Source organism: Ursus arctos, unplaced genomic scaffold, assembly GCF_023065955.2.
Source record: "Ursus arctos isolate Adak ecotype North America unplaced genomic scaffold, UrsArc2.0 scaffold_23, whole genome shotgun sequence".
Lineage (NCBI taxonomy): Eukaryota > Metazoa > Chordata > Mammalia > Carnivora > Ursidae > Ursus > Ursus arctos.
In genome coordinates this window covers 3,608,295-3,632,750 of record NW_026622908.1, presented here as the reverse complement: position 1 = coordinate 3,632,750, position 24,456 = coordinate 3,608,295, and the positions used below count along the sequence as shown (strand labels likewise).

Here is a 24,456-nt window from a genome sequence, read left to right as displayed (position 1 = left end):
TTCGGGGGCAAACGTAGGAAAAGTTAATTTTCCATAGGAAGAGACTGTTAGGTGTAAAGGTTAAAGCAAGGCTCACTCCTTCCTCACAAAGGCCACTGGGTTCCTCATAAAGTAACCCCAAAGAGTCCATCAGTCGGGGTCTGTTTCACCTAGGGCAACAAACACATTCCTCCCAGATCACAGGCTGCTCTGTGCGGTTGCTAATAAGATAATCTGTTACAGGAGGCTTACAAATCCATTTACATTGATTTTAATTAATGAATCAATCCCTGGCCTTGAACAACTTGGTCCAGAGAAGGTAAGCAATCCAGCTTCAGTCTCTACTCCGGGCCTGAAATCTACATTAAAAAGAAGTTAACTCTCAGATCAATGAAGGACAAATAAAAGTAATTGGGTTTGTATCTCTCACGCCATAAGGAAAAAATCTCTTCCAAGTTTAGACAGTAACTCTTCCCACGTCAATAAGAGGAATATATTTTCAGTGGTTTCAAACTCACCTAAGACGGAGGGTCTTGTTATGTTTTTATTTTACAAGCCCGAAATCTGGAAAACCGAGGTCTGCTATCATGACTCTCAGTCAAACTCTAAAATCAAAACGAGCCTAACTTTCTCAACAGCTGACCCGAACCTTTCAGTCTAGACCGAAGTTGAACAGAGAATTACCCAAACACAAACTACAAATGACAAGTAAGAACAAAGTGGCACTCACCAGCCTGGCTGTGCTCTCCATCAGCCAGCCTTCGTTAAAAAGGCAGGCAAACTTTTGCATTTGCTTTGATTTTATCCTTTACAAAGGCCGAAACAGAATCTGACCTTTCTGAGTCACTGCCAGCTATGAATTGGAAACGAGCTCAATTTAAAAGACAGCATCCGTACATGACTGCTCATCACTTCACTTTTCCTCCCTCTTTTTCCTTATCTGTTTCACAGGGTTGGCCTACCCACCCTATTTTTAGACTTCTATCAGAACTTCCAATGACTCCATATATACTCAGTGGGAAAAAAAAGTCCAAGTTCAGTCCCATTTTCTCACAGCCAGCTAACACCAATTAGCGTAGGAAAAGAACAGAGGAGTTGAGAAATGAAAACGTATCACACTCGATTTTAATTTTTTTTTCAAAATCGAAAAAGCCCATAAATCCACAAGCAAAGCATAAAACAGCAGTGAGCAGCAGCCCCGCGGGTGGAGACACCAACCTACGTCGGCTCCGACTGAGGAACCAGGACAAGCTGGAGGCTGCCCATAAAAGAGGAGGTACTCAGGTTGCAGCGGACCCACTACATTGGGAGATAAGCACTTCGTGTTTCTCCCTTACTTTTGCAAGTGTTTAATAAAATAGTTACCAAGCTGATTTTGAAGTCAGCAAGACTGGCCTGAAACACTGCAAAAGGAATTAAAAGCAAAAAAAAAAAAAAAAAACAAGACCCTGTTTAGAAGGAAGTAAATTGCAAGAAAAAAGCAAGAGACAAGCCAGAGCTCGGGCCGGCTGGCATGGGTGTGTTCTCTCCTCTCCTTTCTTTCTCTCTCTTTCTTTCTCTTTCTCTTTCTCTCTCATTCTCTCTCCCCTCCCTCCCTCACCCTCCCTCTCTCTTCACCGAGAGAACAAAAGAAGTTGATACTTCAGCTGTACATATGGACTCCAGAGCTTTCTGCCTAATGTCTGCTTCCATGCCCCCAAGTTTGAGGATTCCCTGGAACATGAAAGCCCCCTGCAGCATTCGCCTCGTGTTTGTTGGGAGCATTTCAAGGGACCCAGCCCGCCGCCTTCCCGGGCACGGGCAGAGTGTGCAGGGCTGAACGGCAGAGCAGGGTATGCCAATGCAGCCTCACATTCAGATCGAGACCACAAATTATAAACAGTTTCAGTAAATTGACTCGAGTGCCTTTGTTCCTCAGACATACATCTTCCTACCGCTTACAAAGGCAGGCAGCAGAACCTAACCACCAATGCGACTACAGCCAGGACCGGGAAAGGAAGTTATTGAAGCCTGGATTTCCTGCTTTTGCTTGTAGCCAAGAACTATGAGGCTTGTAGTGGTTTCAGGAACTGACTCATCTAATGATTCATGGATAAGATACTGCTTTTAATATGTTTCTGACCCTAAGACTCAGGGGCTTCAAAACCAACCTGAACTTACGCTTCACTCTTATTTGCAAATGAATCTGCCCAGCAAAATAAGCACGAGGATGATGGTTAATAAAATAAAACATCACGCCAGTGACAGGAAAAGTGGTATGCGGACATCCCATTTGAAGCCATGATCAAAAGCCTAGTCTGTGGGCTGTGACTTGACAGCATTCAAACTTCCCCAAAGTGGATAACAGGTGGGATAAGGTTTATTTTTAGATGTCATTCCCCTCGATGTAAAAATAGATTTAGCACAGCAATATTTTAATTCAGGCGCATCTGGGGTTGTGACTCTAAATACCCAAGATGTGAAGAAGCATGCAGCTCTAGATTTAACTGTTAGACGTGCAACAGGAGAGGTCGGGGTTAGCTGACCAATGAGTAATGGGTAATAAAGGACTCCTAGTGGAACTCATTCTCTTAAATCACCCTCTACAGAACACTGCGACTCAGGACTTCCACCGTCCTCTGCCTCTGAACATTATTCTCTTCGCCCCACCACACACTCACACACAACACACACACACACACACACACACACACAAGCAGACGAATGGGGACGGACACACGTGCGCACGTGGACGGACGGACGGACACACACACAGTACTGAAGAGCAAAGCTCTCTAAAAGTACCGGGTCAAGAGCTGGCACCTCTGGCTGCTTCCCACGAGGTCCCCACGGATTCGTTCATCATGGAGAAGTCCCATGAGGGACCCGTTTTCAAACCTCCCCTGCCCACACCAATCCTTGGGTTGCCCCTTTCCCCCAGTGGAAGGCATCAAACACAGGACCAGCCATCCACTGGGATGGCTTTCAAAGTGTTTACTGGTTTCAACACCAGCCCAGCACACAGAGGGAAAAGGAAAACAACAATGTCGGCTGGGTGGGGGGTGGAGGAAACAGTGAGAACAGTTGACCAGGCAAGGCCAAAGTGCAGGGGCTGGCTGGCAGGCACTGCTCGGCGGGGCTCCTCCAGCAGATTTACTGACATGACGTCAGTGGCTCCGGTCCAGCTTTTTCTCTGGTAGCTTTTACCACTTGCCTCCTGAAGCCTCCACTATGTCAGGGAGCCACAGGACCACAATGAAAATTCCCTTTGTGAAACCAAGTTTACCTCAGGGCACAGAGGCCGGCCTGCCTGTGAATTACAGGGCTCCTTGCCCTCTCTCTGTGCCGTGGAGGAAAAGGGAGGGAACGAACCCCTACAAAGCTGTGCTTTGCTTTAATACAGAGGAACCATTAAATGAAGCTCACTGCCTTTCTTAAAAAAAAATGAAAATAAAACGCAGAGAGGGCGGGCAGTTGGTTACTAAGTGAGTACCCAAAATGTCATCGGCCAGGATGCTGGTTCATTCCTCAGGGACGTCATGAACGACGATCACTTCAGGACTCGTCGTTCATTCTGTTGTGAGGCTGTGCTGGCTGGATTGTGAACGCACGTGGCTTTGTTTCACCAACAAAACAGAAAAAGTATTCCTGAAGCCGAAACTCCTGGCCTGAATGGACCCTCTGAGGAGAGCATTAGAGCTGCTTCTCCCTAAAATGAGCTTTTAATTTTTTTTTTAATTTTTACTTTTTCCCTAAGTGCATATCCCGCGATGAACCAACATGGGTATCAAAACAATTTCCAAGAAACAAAGATAGGAATTACTAAAAATAAATCTAACGGCAGACCTGTTAAAGAAAAAAGCACTCATTTTAGGCTTAGAGGCTTACTATAGTGTTTCCACAGCAGCACCACACTCGCTGGGTTCTAAGGACGCCACTGCATAAATCTGCCTAAAACCACAAAGCTTTAACCTTGCTTTTTTTGCTTATAAAAATAATGTATTAGTGATAAATTCTTTAAATGACTGAGAGATTCAATATATTCTATTTTAAACACTTCAAGAGAGGAAGGTACAAAACTTAATTCAAGAAGCATTTATTCAAACAGATGTGGGTAAATGACCCCAACAATCTCATCATAATATAGCTTCCAGTCTGAATGGCTCAGGGAGGTAATAAGATAAGGAATTTCTCGCCTTCTGGTTATTTAAACAGGAGCAGAATGAACTACTGGGTAGACAGCACCAATGGAACTGACTGAAGTCTTTGGTAAAGCCTGAAATAATGTGAGCTTTGGCCTTCACGATGAGTGTCAAACCATGAACTGTCCCTGGGGAATTCTTTGGTTTGGGCTTTTTTCTTAGGGGAGAAAAGGACAAGATGGCAAGCAAGGGCATGGACGTGGCGACTGAGAGCCAAAGGAGCCAACATGAGACAAGTGCGTGAGGAAAGGATTTACCATGGGTCGACAAGTTGACCTGGAAGGTGGGATCCATTTCTGAACAAGTGGTGTGAGGGGAAGCAGAGACCCTAGCGCTCACAGCGTAGCCTTGAAATACCATTTTCCACTACAAGGAACCAAAATCCCAGCAGAAATGATTCATTCTAAGTCAAGAATACACAGGAAGAGAATGGATAGCAAGAAGCTATCAAAAACTATCACGGTCACATGAAAAGGACAAAGGAACTCACTAAAGAAACTCGTCTTGGCCAAAGATGGTACAATCTGAGTATCAATAAGAGGAACTGTAATGTATTCAAATACATCTAATAATTTAAAATCTATGATTGCATAATGATACTCAAACAAAAAACAAAACCAGAAACCTGCCTCTCCTGTACAAACCACACACCAGGTTAACCAAATAACTGATAAGAGAACATTTCTCTGTAAACGTCTACTAGCTACTACATGAGGAAAGAACAAGAGGACTGGAATACTACCAGTTTACAAAGCCCATATGAAATAAGAGATAGGGCAGAGATCATAAACCAATGGCTGTTAATATCATAAAAAGAGAGACAACCACACGTTATGATTACGTACCTCTTGTGGAAACACTAGTTATGAAATATTCCACTCAAAAAAAAAAAAAAAAAACACCCACAAATAAAAACATTAAACCTGAACCAGATCGAACTTGTGGATCTAAATTCCCACTTATGGGAATTCCAGAGGATAGCAGAACATGATACATGGCACTGTGAGGATGTGGCTGCAAAATCCAGAATGAGGGAAACTCAAGAGAGACACGGTGCAGCTTTTATAACAAACCAACTGCAAGGGGAAAATAAAGGAGGGAAGAGAGATCTCTATAGAGTTTTAAAGAAACACAGTAACCAAATACAACCTGTGGATCTTGTCCCGACCTGGATTTAAACAAACCCAACGATGGGAAAACACTGATGAGACAATCAAGGAAATTTGAACGGTGATTTTTATAGATATTTTCTATTAAGGAATTATTATTAAAAGGTTGTGATGATGATATTACAGTTAGTATTTTTTTAAAGAGTCATAGTTTTTAAGCACTTACTGGAAACTTTACAGATGAAATGGTATGACATCTGGGATTGCTTCAGAACAAAAATCCAGTGGGAGAGGAGCCAGGGGTTTAGAAGAAACAAGAATGGCCAGGAGTTGATGACCGTTGCTAAGTGATGATGGGACACGGGAAGGTCACAGCCCTCTATTGTACTGAATTTTTCCACAGTAAAAGTTTTGAAAATCTGAAATAAAATATAAGATACTTTTCTTGTCCCCCTCTCTCACACAGAGAGAAAGACGCTACAGGAAGAAGTACTTGGCATTCTAATTTTAACTACTGGGTGACAGTGATCACCCAGAGCCGGTGACCTAGTGATGGTGACTTATGCGACACTACCTTCTCTGCCAGGCACTGTACTAACCCTCGCTATAATCCAAGAGGATGGCACTACTTTGTCCATTTTATAAGGAAACTGAGGTTTGAAAAGATTAAAGAGGTTGCCCAAGGTCAAAGAGATAAGTAGAAGAAATGTAATTCTACAGATTCATCAACATGAGAATGAGAATGCCTCCTGTCTTTTCAAAACAGTAACAACTCTTGAGAGCACTGATAACTCCGTAGGCCAAAAGATTTGCAGTTCCCCAGTGCTTTAAAGGCAACAGAATTGAGAAGTGGGGCTTTTCTGATGACCACTTTTGGGGACACCCGGGGATCTGCAGGGGCAGTCTCTGTAAGATCTCACAGTGATGACAGCAGAGGATAAAGGGGGAAAAGCCCAGGCTGCACGCATGTGTGTAGATGCGCGTCTTGTGTGTAAAAATGTGAAAGCAAAAGGGAAATTGTCTGAAGAGAGAAAAACAACAGAGCAGGAAATCCAGCAAGAGTGGAAACTGGGAAAAAGCTTAAAACTAAACCCAATAGAGGAAGATGGAAAAGCAAATAAATTAGCTCCCAGCAGACGGGACCATTCTGGCTCGGACAAAGCCCTCAGAAACTCCGGCTGGGGGGCTGGAGGCAGAGGGAGCAGGGGACTCCGGAACTGGTTGGGGGAGACGATGGCAAAGCTCACTGCCGGCCAGTCACCCTATGGCTTCATATTTCACTTTATCATATTATTATTTTCTTTATTTTCAGATGAGGAAACGAAATAACTTACTTCAGATCACACACTCAGTAAGAGCAGGACTGGAGCTGGAACCAGGGTCTGACATCAAAGCCAGGCTTTTAGGCTCCTTTGCTAAATATACCAAACGCTACAGAGAACTATACAAAGTTAGGGCAAGACCAAAACGGCCAATAGCAGAAGTACCCAAAAGGCACAGGGAAAGGTATGAAGACTCTAGGAAGGGAGCAAACCAGTAGACTGGGAAGGAGGGAAAGATAGGACCACAAGTCTCAGAAACTGGCCATCAGTGGCCCCAACATGCCCTTTTGGACCAGAGTCACCAGAATCAGGTGAACAGGAGGAAAAGAGTATGGACCAGCCCACTCTCTCTCACTAAAACCCAGCCGAGATGTCAAAGATGGGTAGCAGCCACATCAGCAATCCCATTTTGAAGATCTTAATGTCTTTTTCGGAGGCCTAATTACTAAGGGCTCTGAGCAAGCCCATGAACCTTTTCTCCCCTCAGCCCCCACCACTGCCCACCCCATATCACAGCCTAAGGCATATTTTCCCCTGGGCAATCACCTGGGCAGGGAAGGGAAGGAATTCATTCCATCTCCCCAGGTTCTCAAGCACCCCTACTATGAAGGAGTGAAGTCAAGGGCATCTGCCTAAATCCCACCCCCAGCATGAGGCCATTTCCATATCTAGGCGTTCAGGTGGAGGGTGGGGGGGAGCTAACTTATTCTGACAGTCTGCCAACAGAGCACATTCCAAAGAAAAACCAGAGAAACTGGCAGGTCCAGTCCCAGGCTTTCAAAGAGCATTAGCCTACACACACACACACACACACACACACACACACACACGCACACACGCGCACACACACACGCACACACACACACCAACCAGGCTTCCAAACCAGCCTCACCTCCACACACATACATAAAGGAGTTTGGAACAATCCAGCCCCCGGGAGCCTTGCCCTCTCATTTTCAATGGCCAGTATACCCAGTCTGAGAGGGGAGTCTTTAGGACTGAAAACAAGGGGGCAGACGCGACTCTTGCCCCTTGCCAAGAAGACAAAACGAAGGTGAGACAATCCCCTGATAAAAAGCTTGAGCCAGTCATGCCCAATTTTTTAGGACCCTAGCCACATGTTCGTTTTAAGACAGAGTACAACAGGCCACAAAGAACACAACACAAGGTTATTCTGTACTTTACCGTTTCTGCACAAATACACCAAGTGAGGGGAAGCTGACCTCTGTCTTAACTCCGTTCAAATGCCACAATAATAAAACCTGACAAGTGACTTCATATGCAATCTTTTTAGCCTGGCAGCCGCAGAGCCACAGATCCAGGAACTGGCTTCAAACACTGACCCTGTGACACATGACACTGGCTGTGTGACCTTGGACACGGTACTAAACCTCTCTGAGCTTCACTTCCTTCAACTACAAATGGAGCTGTTGGGTTTAGATGAGGTCATGCTGAAGAATGGGCTTAAGACATAATCTGGCCAGTCTCCCTTGCTTACCCAATTCTCCAGAGTGGCCTGGGGATGGATGCAACCATAAATTATGGAAGGGACTCAGGAGTACGGCTCCTCCTCCCCAAACCCTGCCTTTGGGAGGGGAGTGTGGGGCAAGGGATGGAATGAGTCTGATAAAGATGTAGTTCTCCAGGACCTTTCTGCCTAGGCTTTCAACGTGTAATCTCTTTGATCTAAAGCTCAGCTCAAAAAGCGGGCTGGGGGAAGGTGGCCCAGCATCATCTTCCCAGAGGGAAACGCAAGATTTTCAAGTGACTTGCCTGCCCAAGGGCACAGGGAGGGCCAACGGCAGGGGCTGTCCAACCAAGCCTTCCCTCTACACAGCTGCCAAGTGGGGGGGCCAAGACCCTGGCCTATGGGGGACCCTCAATACTGCCTTCCCCGATGACTGGCCCCAACAAGGAAACAGTGCTAGCTCAACAGCAAAAGACCTGAAAGACAGCACAGTACACTGAACACCTGCCCCAGTGACTGCCTAAAGCACATGATAAAAGAACTAAATAAACAGTGGTGTCAAAACCACCACCTGGAACTGAGCGATGTTGCTACAATTACTTTTGGTTTAAGGCGAAGTACTAAAATTCCTTAAATTCCATGCTACTTTCCCTGCCTTACAGATTTAGGTACATCATAGGACAGGATCCCACCGTCTCCCAAAGAACAAAGAGGAACAAGCCTGAAACCTAAGAATGTCCAGAGCACTGAGACCACAAGTCCTAAAATATAATCTGAAATCCCCAAGTCTGACACAATACAAACCTTTCAGAATTCCACTGGGAAAAACTTCTCAATTAAACTTTGCTAGTCTAAAAGGAAATGAACGAATGCTGAATCATCCCTATGAATGGACACTTTTTCTTTTTTTAATACATTATGAATTGATCTGCACAACAGCGGATGGTTTGAAGCAATTTGGTTAAAAGTAGCACAGGTTTAGAGGAAAAGCTCCTCTATTGTAACTCTGCTCTCAGAAACAGCCTGGGACCCGCCTTCCAGAATAATGCTGTCCGGAGCTCAAGCCCTGGCCACAAAGACCTCCTGCCCAAAGATTTTCCCTCCATTCTGCCTAATTAAAGGAGGTCATCCAGTTTCCTCAATAGTTTCCTAATAGTAGAATGACTGTATAGTTTATCGCCCAAAACGGGGCACTGGAGAGGAAAAGAGGGGGCTACTGGCTACTGCTCGCAGACAAGGAGCAGGACTGTACCAGGCAAGCACATACACAGCCACGAGGGACGGAAGAGGACAACCCTTTACAAAACACCAATGGATAAAAACTGCCACGAACAGTTATTATGAGGAAGACAGGGAGCACGTGGGAGGACACAGGAGCAAGACCAAGTTACAATTAAGAAAACACTGGGCAGAGCAGAAGCTGAAATTTGGGGGTATAAATTAACCTAACCCGGGATTCTTTTCTTCCCCATCTTAAGTCAACTTACAAAGCAGATTCGATACTGGACTTGGCAGCCGCAGGTGCCTTCCGGGTCTCTCCTAGCACCTGATCTCCCAGTTTTTCCTTGTTGGTATTTATTGAGGTCTTGGATGGCTTAAGTGTAAGCCACACGGGCAGTTAGCATAGTCAGCCTTTATCAGGAAGGAGCAAGTCATTCCGCATTATTGAAATTACTCTTTCTAAAGTAAAAGCATCTTCTACCTTAGACACTTCTAATGGATACCTATAGGCCCCTCACTCAATCCAGTAAATAAGCAGAAATGTAAACTTGTATGAGGACATCACTCTGCATATCAACCTTAATCATCTGACCAGCAAAATAAATGTTCACCTGCGGCGGGGGGTCATGGTAAGTACAGCCAACGTTGTTCAATGTGATGACTGGACTCAGTGCTGTATTGATTCTTTTTTTTTTTTTAAGATTTTTTTTTTTAAGATTTTATTTATTTATTCGACAGAGACAGAGACAGCCAGTGAGAGACGGAACACAAGCAGGAGGAGTGGGAGAGGAAGAAGCAGGCTCCCAGCAGAAGAGCCCGATGTGGGGCTCGATCCCAGAACGCTGGGATCATGCCCTGAGCCAAAGGCAGACGCTTAACCACTGCGCCACCCAGGCGCCCCTGCTGTATTGATTCTGTGAGATATAAGTCACATACCATAAAATCTACCCTTTGAAATTATACAATTCAGTGGCTTTTAGCAGAGTCACAGGTTGCGAATTGTCTTTAAACGTGCCTCTCTCCACTCCTCAACGCTTGGTGTGCCTGCCTGCAAAAGCCTCTATCCCTCCCGCCAAGTCCACTCATCTCTCCTAACAATCTTTCATTTCAATTCTTAATTTAAAGGCTAGGAAACCAGGTTCACTCACACACAGTTCCATGTAACCTGGTTAAGGGACAACAGGAGAGGTCTATAAAATGCAGGTGGTCCCCAACCCAGGCTCACACAAAGCAATCTTACCTGCTCAGACCAGTCCCTGGGCGTGGCCCCAGTCGAAAGCACGGGGACATGGACACACCCTGCTCAAGTGTAGCTGACCAGCTTCGGGCAGAAGACTCTGAAAACCCAGATCACAACCGACCAGCTTCCAGGAGAGATCAGCTCATCCACCCAGGGAGTACCTGGGTGCTAACCCAAAGAGACACTCATCTTGGATTAACAAACATCCTCTTTAATATGCAAACACACTGGCAAAAGAATGGATGGGATGCCAGTCACACGAGTGTGAATCATTATTTGAAATAGATTTCGGGTCCACAGAAAGGAGTCTAACACAAGGGGCACAGATTCCATTTCGGAGCTTGGCGCACTGAGATTACTAGGATGGTCTGTGGTCCAGCAGCCGTCGCACCTGCAGCTCTAGCCTCCCGAGCTAGCTCTTCCCTCGACTTTCCCACAACCCTTCAGAGTACGTAGCATCAGCTCCATTTTCCAGATGTAGAAACTGAGAGCAGAGCAGAGAAGCAGCCTGCTCCCTAATAAGTATTAAGTGCACTGGGTGGGGAGGGGGGCCGCCCAGCTGACTCAATAGGTATAGCGCACAGTCTTGACCTCAGGGTCCTGAGTTCAAGCTCCACACTGAGCGTGGGGCCTACTCTCAAAAATAAATAAAATAAAATAGGAAAGAAAGTTAAAAAAAAAAAAAGTGCAGAGGCACCTAGGTGGCTCAGTTAAGTGTCTGCCTCTTGATCCAACCTCAAAACTCCAGGGACAGTTCCTCCATGGTCTCCCCAGCAGGTCCAGGGCCCTAAGCATAGTTTCTCTATGAAAAGATGAGTTCCATACAATCATCTTAGAGAACTTTTAGAACCCAATCCCAAAGTTAGGAGTTTGCCTTCCAAGCAAGAATCTAAGGAAGAAGGGCACCTGGGTGGCTCAGTTGGTTCCGTGGCTGCCTTCGGCTCAGGTCACGATCTCAGGGTCCTGGGATCGAGCCCCCCATCAGGCTCCCTGCTCAGGGGGAGTCTGCTTCTCCCTCTGCCTCTCCCCTCAGCTTGTCCTCACTCGCTCTCTCTCAAATAAATAAATAAAATCTTTAAAAAAAAGCAGGAATCTTTAAAAAAAAAAAGGAATCTAAGGAAGAGGTTTCCTTTCAGGCGGACAAAGGTGCACCATGCTACCCATCTTTGGAAGCATTTCCATTTAATTCATACTACCACTTGGCAAGGAATAACCTCACATATTTACTGATGGGTTTCTTCCACCGCTTATTAATAGAGGAAGTATGGTTCAAAGCGATTAATGGTCTTAGACTTTATGGGATACCTCAGCCACTCGTGGATTTGACTCCATTTGCCTGAGTCCTGAAGTCCAGCTCTTCTAAGTAACTCAGCCTCAGCCTTGGGTAGCCCTCAAGAGTCACTGTCCAGGCTCACCTGGCAGGAGATCTGTGAAGAACTAGCATTCAACGTAACATCTGAAATTGCTATTTACTGGAGCGGCTCAGTCGGTTAAGCATCTGCCTTTGGCTCAGGTCATGATCCCAGGGTCCTGGGATGGAGCCCCACATCCAGCTCCTTGCTCAGAGGGGAGCTTGCTTCTCCCTCTCCCTCTACCTCCCTCCTCCCCCCCTTCTCTCTCTCTGAGAAATAAATAAATCTTAAAAAAAAAAAAAAAAGAAAAGAAATTGCTATTTCCTGAGCATGTATGACATGTCAGGCATACAGGAGGCATTCTACTGAAATTCAGAGATGAGGACACCAAGGCTCAGAGGGCAATTTGTCCAAGGCCACAGAACCAGAAAGTGGCTGAGCCAAGAGTCCAACTAAGGAGTGTCCTACTCCAAACCTGGGTTTTTAAAACTACATTATTATCCTGCCTTTTTCCCAGCCAGAATCAGGACACTTCCCACTCCCCTTGTCAACCAGTTCCCTCTGCTTCTTTCAGTTAATTGCTCACAGCCGAGTTTCCGATCTGTAGGGGCTCACGACCAGCAATAAACCTTTTCTATCACTGTTTGAGGGTTGAGGTCACCGGAGAGTATTTCAGGGGGGTCATTTGTTTTTTAACAACTTAGCTCCACGCTACTTCCAAAATGGCACCTGGCAAAAAAATAACTTAAAAAAAAAACTCTTTCCCTTCAAGACCCAACTCCAGCATCCCTTTCTCTGCAAAGCTGTCCGCAGTCCCTACCACTGAGCAACACAGCTGCCTGGGTGGGTATTATCAAGAGCACTTAGACAATGGAGTTATTTTTCCCCTTTATTCTGATACTACACAAGGACATTCATGCTCCTAAAAACTACACATGCTTAAAAAATAAGAGCTCCTTCCCAAACCACTCCCTCCAAACAACCTCTGTCAATAACATAAAATCTCACAGATCCTTTTGGATAGAGATGCAAACATGGTTCTTCAACATTTCATCAACTCGAACACACCCCTGGTTGTACAATGCAACACGATTTTATTTCTAAAAAATATTGCTGTGGAACAAACCACAGAGTGCTGCCTTATCACTCAAAAAGCAAATTTCATACACGCTACACTGTAACTTTTTTTTAAGCATAGGTCAATCTTGCACAGGAAGAGGAAAATAATAAGCAAAATAAATTGGGTAAGATATACCTAAAACAACTTCTCAGAGAGATCAACACCCACGCTTTTCCACATACTATCACCCTCGTGCCAAGAGCACTGGAGACATCAAGCGCATCCTTAGGAATGCCCCAGAGCGGGCTCCGGGATTCTCTTCCTCTCCTGCGTCTGTTCCACAGGCTTTGATGAGTGTGTGCGACCGCATGGCAGACCATGACCCCTGCCTGGCCAGCCACGACTGCAGGCCACGTCCCAACTTCAAATATACAAAAAGTTGCATCTTGGAACACACGAAATACGGAACACACAGCTGCCCCACTGGGTGGTGACGATCTCTTTACAGGCCTGTTTCCCTTGCCGAACTACAGACTTTGCAGGGGTGTTTACTGACCACCATTCTCTGACCACCTTTGGCTGACCACCAAATCCCTGGCACCCAGTAGCACCTGTAAATGTTTAAACCACCAGAGGCAAGCAGCAATTCTACACAAAACTGGGAGCATCTGGACCTCCAAGTGCGCATGGTGGAAGGAGAGAGAAGAAAGGAACGAAAAGCCAAGTGTGGTTTAGCGAGTAGCAGGCTCATCTCTGGGACCCCGTCAGGATCACCCTTCCCATCCCCCCGCTACACCAAACGTTACCACTTGACGAGCTCCGCGAGCAGCCTCACTACCCAGAAAGCAGCACCACCTCTGCAAGCAGCCAGACAAGAACTAGTCCCTTAAACCCCTTGCCAGCAAGCCTGACACACACCTCACCTCTATAATCACATCTGGAATCAACTGCTACACTCCCAACGGGTAAGAGATGATTGCCAAACATGGGGGAGATGGTTTTGTTCATTTTACTGCTTTTCCTGCAATAGAAAGGTGCAACCTTATCTTTGTACGGCTGTATTTTTAAAACCAACCAAGTACATCTTAGTGAATTCCATCAAGATTCGGTATTCGTTCACAAATACGGGGGGGGGGGGTAAGCCCACAAATACAGGGGGAAAAAAATCCCACTCAGGAGGGCTGGCCAAATTTTGACTGACTGGATCTGAAGAAGTAGAATACCCAGAGCGAGGGCTCCTAACCAGAGGTGGACACTACCGCGGACCTCTTAAAAATACAGAAACTTTGCACCCAGGCCAGCCCTCCTAAATCTCCAGGGGTAGTGTCCAGGCTGCGGAAAGATCTGCGGAGGCCGCGGTGCACGTGCTCAGGTGGGAACCCTGGTGCGGCAGGGGCTCTCTGGGGCAGGCACGGAAAGCAGGTGACCTGGATTTGAGTCGGAATCATCTCAAATTAGCCACGCAAAAGGATCTGGGTACAGTGCACTACAAACCCAGAAGTCAAAATGTGGGAAAAGATGAGGGGCCTGGGAAGGTGAGCGAGAACATCCAGGGAGGGTGCGCTGGGAAAGGGGCAGCCGGTCTGACCTTGTCTTCCTCCCCCGCAGGTATCAGCAACACAAGGATTTGCTGAATGAGATTCACAGGGCTGCCAAGCACGTGTAATGCACATCATCAAATTTCCACAGAGCCACCTACTGTGTGCAGAATCCGAGTCAGCTCCAGCAGCTCAGGCTGGAGTCCCTCTGCCGGTTCCCCACTGGAAGAGTGGTTTTCCTTCAGCTCAGACACCTGAGCAGAAGTATTCTAGAAATATTTCCCTCTTTAACAATTCCTACTCACAAAGGGAGCTGCTTCCTGCCTCCAAATCACAGAGGACTCTTCTCATGGTTTCCCGTCACATCCACATCAATCAATTTTATATTTTAGGATTAAGGTAAAACTCAAAGGTGAAAGGAAATTAGGGAGGTATTTTGAAAGCACAACAAAACTAGAAACCTTTTCTCAAAATAAGAAAGAACAATACCGGCCTTATCTCTCCAGTGTTTAAAACAAAGGCAGATTTTGAATTACGGGAATTTCTCAGCTCTGCCTATATGAAAAATACTATTAGACAGCCTATTTTCTATTTTGCCCTCCATGAAAATACTTGCTGAGGTCTTCCGAGTGTTCCAGATTTCAGGACAGGGCTGCCATCCCCTCAGCTGACGGGGCTCTTTCTAACTCTAACCATCACGGTCTCCCAAAGGCTTTAAGATGAAAAAGCAGCCAGGGAGAATGGGTTGAAAGAGATTCCACCAAAGGAAGCATCGCTCACAATGGTTTCAATGGTTTGCAATCAGTTAGCCCCCAGGACATCCCCAGCCACAGGGATGGGTGATCTGAAAATGAAGCATATCAAAATGCTATTGATAAGCTAAATTACCAGACAGCTTATCTGAGGCCCACATCCGCCATATGGTGCCCCAACTTCTGCCGCCTGTTGCGGCCACAACAATAGGCACGCCTACCCAGAGAGCACCGTCAGACAGAAACCCAGCAGCAGCGGCATGTGGGGCGGCTGCTGTGTTTACATTTTATTTTGTGCTATTAGCCTTGTGCCTCCCCGTATCCCGGTCACGACTTGAAACACAACACACATTCAACGTCAAAAATATGCGTTACCAGCAGGACACATGCACGCATGCGGTGTGTGTGTGTGTGTGTGTGTGTGTGTGTGTGCGCGCGCGCACGGGCGCGCGTGTGTGCAGGTACACATCAGGTGAACAGAGAAAACCAGATGTCAGCTCCCGAAATAGAGCTGCCTGGTGGGGGAGGGCGAGGCAGGCAAGCTCCCAGCGAGAGCGGTAGCAGACAATGCGCTTTTCTCCAAACACTCGGGCGGGCGGGCCTCGGGGAGTGGCTATTTAAAACACTTGGCTCCTTTTATTTCACCACCGTGGAAGTGAATTCGGCTCTTAAGTACCAGAGCAAATGAAGTCATTCGGTTTCTGCGGGCTCCCTTTGCCTTTCAGCAGAAGTCAGACTGGACGAAAGTCGGAAGGTCCAGCTTAAGTTGTTCTTTCTTCCAATTAAAATTGATTCCACAGAGGATTTGGCGCCTGGGCTTCATTAACTTTTTTTTTTCCCTTGGAAAAGGCACGAAGGTCAGAGAAAATTTAAAGGACAGAAGACAGTGGAATGAATGCTATCAAAGATGACCCATGTCACAGGATGCCATCAAGTCACGATGTAAAGACGAACAAATGAGGAGATCACCTTCTAAAGGCTTGGTTGGTATCCAAGATTGATGGTGGGTTTTGTTGAAATGAATTCATAAAATTTCTGCATTTATTGCTTTCTACTCTCTACCCTCTAAAGAGGTTCTGATCTTTACGGAGATTGTATCATTAATGGTAATAAAATATTCATTTATTTAGTTTACTCTCTATTAGAGAGAAGACACTGGTTGTGCATAAATGTACAAGATGCAGGTCTGGATACAGTGCAAAGCAAAAAAAAAAAAGTAAATCTAACATTCAGATCTAGTTAACTATTATAAAAAGGCACTCACTTCATCCCCCCCCCCCAATTACCAACACCTTAGCAGACAACATTCTTGGATGAACTTTTCAAATTTCTTAAACATTCTCAGTTTTAAAAAAAAAAAACCTCCTTTCAAGTTAAATTGAGATTGCACTTGAACTCCATCCAAGAGCGGAGCTGAACTGAATTATGATAATTAGAAAGCTGTGCCTATAAAAAAGCAGCGCAGTTCATGCATTTTTTTTAAAAGTTCATGCCAGAGAATATAAGTTCAATATGTTCTCACATAATTAACATTTCCCACCATTAGCAGCAGTTTTTCAGTTTATATATCAGTAAAAACAACAGCACTCGTCATTGTTGTATATTCCCAGTCAATAGTGTTTCAGTCACTGTACACATACATCTAAATCTGTCAGATGCCTAAAAGCAACCAGAATTCCCCATTGGAGACGATGGTGGTGCTTAACTTGTTCATTAATAAGCTGCTTTTTTCTTTTAAACCCATTTTCCAATGCTGGGCCTTGTTCCTCAAACTAAAACTGCTAATGAAATCCTAGGACAGAGCCTTAAAAACTAATGTGAAAAAGAGCAGAAAGCATTACATCAGGAGAGTAAACACTGATGGGGATAGTAAATATGGGGGGGGGGGGGTTGGGAACAGGATACAGCCAGGATGGAGACTTCCCTTGGCTTGCCACAAAAGTAGAAAAGACAGTCTCTAAGATTCTCCTCCCCCTCCAATCAGAAGAGAGACCAGTGGTTTCACAGTTAGCTAGGACTCCCAGACTATGGAAACTATTTTCTGAGAATCCTCCCAACCATGCAAAAACCCAAGCGCTGGACAGACCTTCAGGGCTGAGCGAGACCCACCCTGTAAGAAATACCATCCTCAAAACCCACCCTTTGGGGCATCCCATTTGCTTTCACTAAAATAAAAATACATATTTCAAAATTCTCTTATTCGGCACCATGAGGACAGCTGAATCCCTCTGAAGAGATGGCTGAATTTCAACCATAAATTCCGACAAGGGATAGGGTCAAAGAAGCTGGTGATGAGAATCTTTGCAGGCTGGGGACTCTCAATAACTCACAGCTTTGAAACAAAATAAAAACACACACACACAAACACTGCAGATATTTAGATCCAAATATTCCAGCATTCCACAAACTATCCCAGAAGAGGGAAGGCCCAAACTTCCCAGATCTCAGCAGTGCGCAGTCACTGTCATGCGAGGGGGACTAAGCTGGTATTTGTCAAAAAGCCTAACCTTGAACCAGTAAGGGCTTAACGTGCACCCGAATTACTTGATTTTATCACCTTTGTGAATGTGAAAGGATAAAATATATCACTGATATTGTTCAAACATGATTTGGGATCTAATTTAAACACCACAGCATAAGCTGTGGCTTCTACAGACAAAATAAGAAAAAGCACCAGGCAGCTTTAAAAGATTGCTTCAGCCAGTCAGTCCCCAACAGCCCAGCCGCAGAGCCCAAGTTTGTCAAAGGGCAAGAAGCTTACAATCTACTTTTTTTGCCGAGTTCAGAAGTGGGACACGAGCACTTGGCAGTTCCAGTCTCCAAACGCTAAAGAGGAAGCCGCAGGGAGCGCCTTTATCGACGGAAAGGTGGGCTCTGATTTCCCTGAAGCGCTGCAGAGAAAGCTGGACACTTGCTCTGGCTAGTAGTCTAGTCCTCAGTCTTTGGAAAAAACAGACCTAAAAAGTTTTATCACTAAATAGATCCAACCCCTAGGCACAGCTTTCACTCGGCAGCATTTTTAGTCTTTCGCAATCTCTTTATTGGGAACAAGACAACGTGCCTAAAAAGCTTAAAAGTGTTATCTACCTACTGCCTGCTTGTGAACTCGGTCCCTTTACGGACGCCGGCTCCTACACGCAGGTATTTGCACCACCTTTGGAGGGATAAAACACGATTTTCCTTTGCAGGCAGTATAACTGTGCTCACAATGAACATGTAATAGGACAGGAGACTAGAGAAAAAAGTAATCCCACAGACGCACAGGCTCTGGTTTGACCACCACGCAGAGAGATGGATCCATTTCTCAAACAAGGAACTTTAAAAATATTGTTAATGGCACAGCTCATTTCTTCAAAGGCCGGTCTAGCATTTGAGACCTACCTCCTCCAGCTGTTCCTGTTACATACTTTTCTGCTGAAGATATAACAAATATGATCTAAAAACGGATGATACACAAGTATATTCTCAAATTTTCCCACCGAGAAATGCCCTCCTATACCTGCTGTTGTGCAGTGTCAGAATTCAAGATTGTTTCTAAATAACTTGAGTGCAAGCAGCAAAAAACCCCACACACCCTTTTCCTTATGACTTGCTTGTCCTGGTTCTTATAAAAGGGGACATTAGTCCCCAAAGTGAGTGTATGAATACAGAATTCTTGTTGTATAAAGTAACAGAGAGGTAGAGGAAAAGGGGAAGGGCAGAAGCTGGAAGAAGCTGACTTCCCCCAGCATGCCCCCCCCCCCCGTCCACCCCGCCCAAAACCTGCCCTTACATATAATTACTTTGCTGCTGGGGCCTAGGCACACATTGTACCACAATGCTAGGAAGCGCCTCTCCGTGAGAAATTTGTTTCAATCCGGCTCAAACTAAACTAGGTTGCCCTCCCTCTTTAAATTAAATCTCATTAAGTATATGTCGTGGTGAGTCCTGGTTTATGTTTTGGGAAAAGGATAAGGAAAAAAAAAAAAAAAACCATCAATCTCTCAAGAATGTTCTCTGGATGGAGTTCTATTTGTTACTTTATGAAAGCTCACTGAGAGGAGTAATCTATACAAAGATTCTTTCCTATATTTTTTCAAATCTTACTGTCAAGGCAAAGTGTCGCATTGGTTTTGTTTCAAAATTGTAAAAAAAAAATTTTTTTTTAAAGAAAATTATCCTGATATTCCCCTAACACTGCAGATCAAATAATACTTAAAGTAAAAATAAAACGGTCTACATTGGCACTTTTATACCATCAGCAAGAACCAGTAATGAATACAGCTTATCAGTTCATTTTTTATACCAACAACAAATAAAAGAATCACAAACTCTGTTTAAAATCTGAAACCTGAGAGCTCAACACCGAGCTGCACATACAAAGAAATATTAAACAAAAATATCTTTGACCATTTATGGAAATAGTGAGATTAGAAAAATAAGCCTTTCCACCCCAAAAATAATCAACGATTCAAAACCTCGCTGTTGACAAAGGTTCAACTAATCCATTTGTCTTTCCTGAGTCACTTGATAATTAGTTCTACTATTTCCTTCTTAAGAGGAAAGATTCTTAACCAAAGTTGGATCTAAGTCTGGCCGCAAAGATCCTGCTATTTACAGAAGGGCACAAACCCAATAGTGAAAGGACGAAGCACTGGGCACAGCCTGAGATATGTTCCCGAACCACTGCCTCAGAGTACCCTGGCAGAGAAGCCCCGTGCATGACACAACAGCAAAGCCACCGAAGACTGCAGAGAAAGGAGCCCACTGCCAGCTCTGACAATGCAGTCAGATCACATGCTCCTAAAGGGATCCGTCTACTCAGGTAACCACCTGCAAGCACCCAGCACAGCACAAGCGATCAGACCACCAAAACTTCCAGAAACAATCAAGGAGAAGGGGGGGGGGGGGGGAAGAAACATGTGGTTGCCCTGAACTGTTAAGTGTTCTGCTCCTTTGCAATATCTGTAGCATTTTAAATTTTCTTGTTTAACCATTTTGAAATCTGATAGGTTTTGCAGACCTTTCTGTCCCAGGACCTGGGCTCCCTCCAAGGCACTGTTTTTAAAACAGGCCTTTTTACATTACCCGCTCCTGGAACATCATCTGTCTCTAAGTTTCCAGTGCTTACTGAGGTCAATTTTCATTTCTGCAAATCACAGGCAGCCACTTGCTTCTGAGAAGTTAACAAGCCTCCTGAGAAATGCTGGTGGCTGCTATTTCATTGTTTCATAAATATTTTTATACAGTGACACCATTCAACTTTAAATAAATCTTTAAAAAGAAAGACAATTAAAAAGCAAAGAAAATTATGATCTGGATTTTATTTATTTTCGTGGGAGGAGAATAAGGGAAGTGTGAGCCCTCCATTGTTTTCAACTCATTTAAAATGTTGCTTCAGTTTTGTTTTGTTTTTTTTAAATATACAAACGCATTTTAGAAAAAAGAAACTCATGGAAGTTGAACTTTCTTGAAAGCGGGCCTCTGGACTTTTGAAAACAGTGTTGCTGCTACGAACAAAGACTAGAAGTACACCCTGATTTTCTCCTCTCCTGGGGATCATTTCTCTTCCAATAAACAAACAAATCCCCCAGTATTTCCTACCGAAGGGAAGTTTTCCAGGGAGAGTCTCCTTCAGGGTTTGGTGGTAACTGCGACTCAGTCTTTTTTGGACACAATGTTTCTGCTGACTCCTGAAAATTTTCCACTTGAATGTGCAATGAAGCGGCGGCGGCGGCAGCAACAGTCCTGGAGAAGCGGCAAAGGCGACCGTGCCTTCTTTCATCTTTGAGAAGGAGCGAACCCCCGCCGGCAGCACGAGTCGGCGCAGACCCCGGGCTGGCCTCTGGGGGCCCCGGCGCCTGGGGGTGGGGGCCCGGTGGGGGCGGGGGGGGGTGGCGGCCGGCTCCGGGCTCCGAGGCGGCGCCGGCGGCTCTCCCCGCCCGCGCCCGCTCCGAACTTCTGACTTCCCCGAGCGAACCGTGAAAACTGCCGGAGGGTGTGAGGGTGTGAGGGTGTGTGCGTGTGCGCGCGTGCGGGCGGACAGGCGAGGGGGACGCGGGGGGCGCGGCGCGGCCCGCCCGGCGCCTCCGGGATCGCCGCCGGGGGCCGCCTGTTGCCGCGCGGGCTCCGCAGCGCGCGGCCCAACTTGGCGTCCCGGCAACTCGCGCGGCGGCGCCCGGCCGCTCACCTTGAAGGGGGCGCGGGGGCCCGGCGGCGGCCCTCCGCGTGCCCGCCCGCCGCACACAAAGCGGAGCCCGCAGAGAAAGAGCGGCCCGAGCCGGACGCGCCGCCGGCCCCCCGCCCCCGGCGCTCCGTGCGCCACCCGCACCCCAGCATCAGCCCCGCGCGCCAACTTACCTCGGCAAAAGGAGCCGCCGCAGCGCCCGGCGAGTCCGAGGCAAACTTCGGCGCCGCTTCCCCCGCCCGCAGCTCGGTGCCCGGCTCCCTCCCCGGCTCCCGGTCCCCGGGCCGGGCCACCCCACCCCTGCCTACCACCGCTCCTGCCCCGGGGCCGGCTGGGCGCACTGGGCTGCTGCCCGCGGCTCCGGGCAAAGGCGGACGGGGTGGGGGGGCTTCACTGCATGGCCTGTCCCCGGACGCGGCCGCCCCGGGCCCGGGCCCCGCCGCGCGGACTGGCCCGCAGGGTGGAAGCGAGTCTGCAAAGTGCTTGGTGGGCGCCCGCGGCGGGCGGCGGGGCCGCGGCGGCGGCTGCAGAGGCTCGGCTCGGCTCGGGCGGCGCGGCGCGGCGCGAGCGATGCTAAGAATGTTCGGAATGAGGACAGGAATGAAATGAACGCCAGGACCGAACTCGCTCCGGAGGGGTGGGGCCTCGGTGACGTCATGCGGCCTGCCGCCCGGGGCCGGGGGCGGGGCCTGCCGCCGCCGGTGACGTCATGGGGATTCGGGGCGGGCCCGGCTCGGCCGACTAGCCGTTGGGGCGCGGACTCCCCCCGCAGGGGCGGCGGGGCGGAGTCTCGCGCCCACGGGGGAGCGGGGCGCGCGCGGGAGCCGCCCTGCCCCCTCCCGGCGCGGGCTCGGGCTTTGTCCCGAGCAGGGCGGGGCGGCGGGCGGCTCGGAGGTGTTTGCTTCCGCGCGGAGAACTCTGGAAGCCTGGGTTCCCTCCTCCAGGCGGGCGCCGAGGCCGGAGCTGCGCGCGCCGCGCCCTCGGTGCCTCAGTTTCCCTCATCCGGGACGCGGAAGCTCGGCCAACCGCTTAGAGCGCTCCCGGACTCGCGGAATTCTGCAAGTTCGGGGAAGAGAAGTTTCTTTTCTGGAAATTCAGGTGGTGGTTTTCCAGCGCCGTGGAAACCTTCCCGGGGCCGGATTCCCAGCCTGCCATTTCTTCCCCTGTTGCACTTTATAAAAGTTCGGGGCGCTCATTCAAGTAGAAGTCGGCCCTTTTGTTGGGAAGGGAAACCTTTAACATAGCAGAGGAAGCATAATTACAGAGTTCGTAATAATCTGGCCCTGCTAGCACGGTCTTCTCCAACTTGCTCAAGAAATTAAGTTCACACATCCCTGTGGATTGTACTTTTCGAAAGTAATGGGTTAGGTAAAAACTTTCGGGATTTTAAAATGCTGCGTCCGGCAACTTCAGGCCACTCCTTTTGTGTGTGTGGATAAACTTCTCTTCCATTATAAAAGAATAATTTTAACTCCACCTTTGGAGACGCAAAAGTGACATAGTAGATTCAGTGGGTAAATCAGAAAACAGCTGGGTAAAGTCAGTCCTCTGTGGCAGAACTGTCTAAAGTTTTCGGTAACTGTCACGTGCAGTTTCACTAAGATCAAAGTAGCAAAGCAATCCTGTGCTGTTGACCTCTTTCCTTCTAGGCACTTTGCTCTCCTTTCCAGTTGGGGCCCCAAGATAAATAATGGCGTATATTTTATGTGTCCCTAAGCCCCCTAAATACGGATAATTGAGGGAAGCAGAATGTGACTTGCTACGGCACATTTTGTACAAAACATAACTTTTACTAATGTTTTTTAATTGAAATTTCTGTTGTGATAATTGAAGATTCACATGTTGTAAAAAATAATAGTACAAAGAAATCTTTTGTTCACTTTGCCCACTTCTTCCCAATGCTCATGTCTTCCAAAACTATAATATAGCACAATCGGAGTGTTGACATTGATGCAGTCCACGCATCTTACTGACATTTCCCCAGTCTTAATTGTACTCATTGTGTGTGCCTGTATTTCTCTACAATTTTCTCACAGGGGTAGGTACCCACCACTGGTAGGTACTAATGCATTGTATCTCTAGTTTGCATGCAATCATAAGGTGATGCAATGAGGTTTACAGTAATGACCCTAGCCACCTTCGCATTGTTTTTTGGAAATGTGTTAGAAAAACATAATTAATTTGGCATTAAAACTATTCTAGGCATATCCCTCTCTAACTATCATCTTCTACAAGTACTAGAGCCTGATGGCAGTGCAAACCAGACAGGAGGGTTGCTAAACCACAGTTTGTTGGCCCAGTGCACCTGAACATTTTTCAGACTCCAGCTCCCATCTCACAGCCACCTGGCAATACAAAATATACCATTTCTTACTGAATTGAGGAAAAATACCTTGGCCTGGGATTCAAAGCTCTCCATGACCAGTATTTTCTCCAACTTCTCCCATTTACACGGCTGTTTCTTGAGACTTAGCTTAAAAACCTCTTCTAGAAAGACTGCTCAACTAGTTATTTCCTCCCGAGGACCCTCAAAATTCCTTGCTCCAGACGCACTATTGTATTCTGTAGTTACTGGTGTGCTGGAATGCCCCCATATCTGAGGCCAGGCGGACTGGGTCTCATTTAGCTAAGTGTACACCGCCCGGGACCTACACATAATTGGGAGTAACGTTAGTGATCTCTCCACACATTTTCACACTCCTTGGCCACGCCCTGGACAGTGCATAGGACCTATGGATGTCCGGGCCCAGCAGCTGTTCACGCCCAGCATCTGAGGACAGGAACAGTAGCTGCCACCTGCTAACATGACAGCAACTAGCATATACTACACCCACACCCAGCACTTGGCACTTTGCATCTGCCATTTCAATCCTCATGGCACCTGTACAAGGTAACGATTCGTAGCTCAGTTGATACTGGTGAGGGACTGAGGTACCGGAAGATTATGTGACTCATCCCATGATCTGCAGTCTGGAGAGAGTAGAGGCAAGACCTGAATTCCTTCTGACTTCAGCCCATATTCATAACCACTGATCTCTACTGCCCCCAACACTGTAACAAGTCTATAC

The 24,456-nt window shown here is 46.9% G+C and overlaps 1 protein-coding gene across 3 annotated transcripts in view; it reads right to left on the bottom strand.

The window, feature by feature from the left end:
• Window positions 1-21,657, bottom strand: part of TEAD1 (TEA domain transcription factor 1) — a 260,007-nt gene extending 238,350 nt beyond the window's left edge. The window contains exon 1 of one of the 3 annotated variants that reach the window (XM_048213483.2): window positions 21,562-21,657. The gene's annotated coding sequence lies outside the window, so the exon portion shown is untranslated. Of the gene's footprint in view, window positions 1-17,983; window positions 18,659-20,805; window positions 21,057-21,561 lie in introns of those variants that run through there. The other 2 variants (XM_044379696.3, XM_057317462.1) reach the window with 2 other exon arrangements.
• Window positions 21,658-24,456: the final 2,799 nt, after the last annotated feature.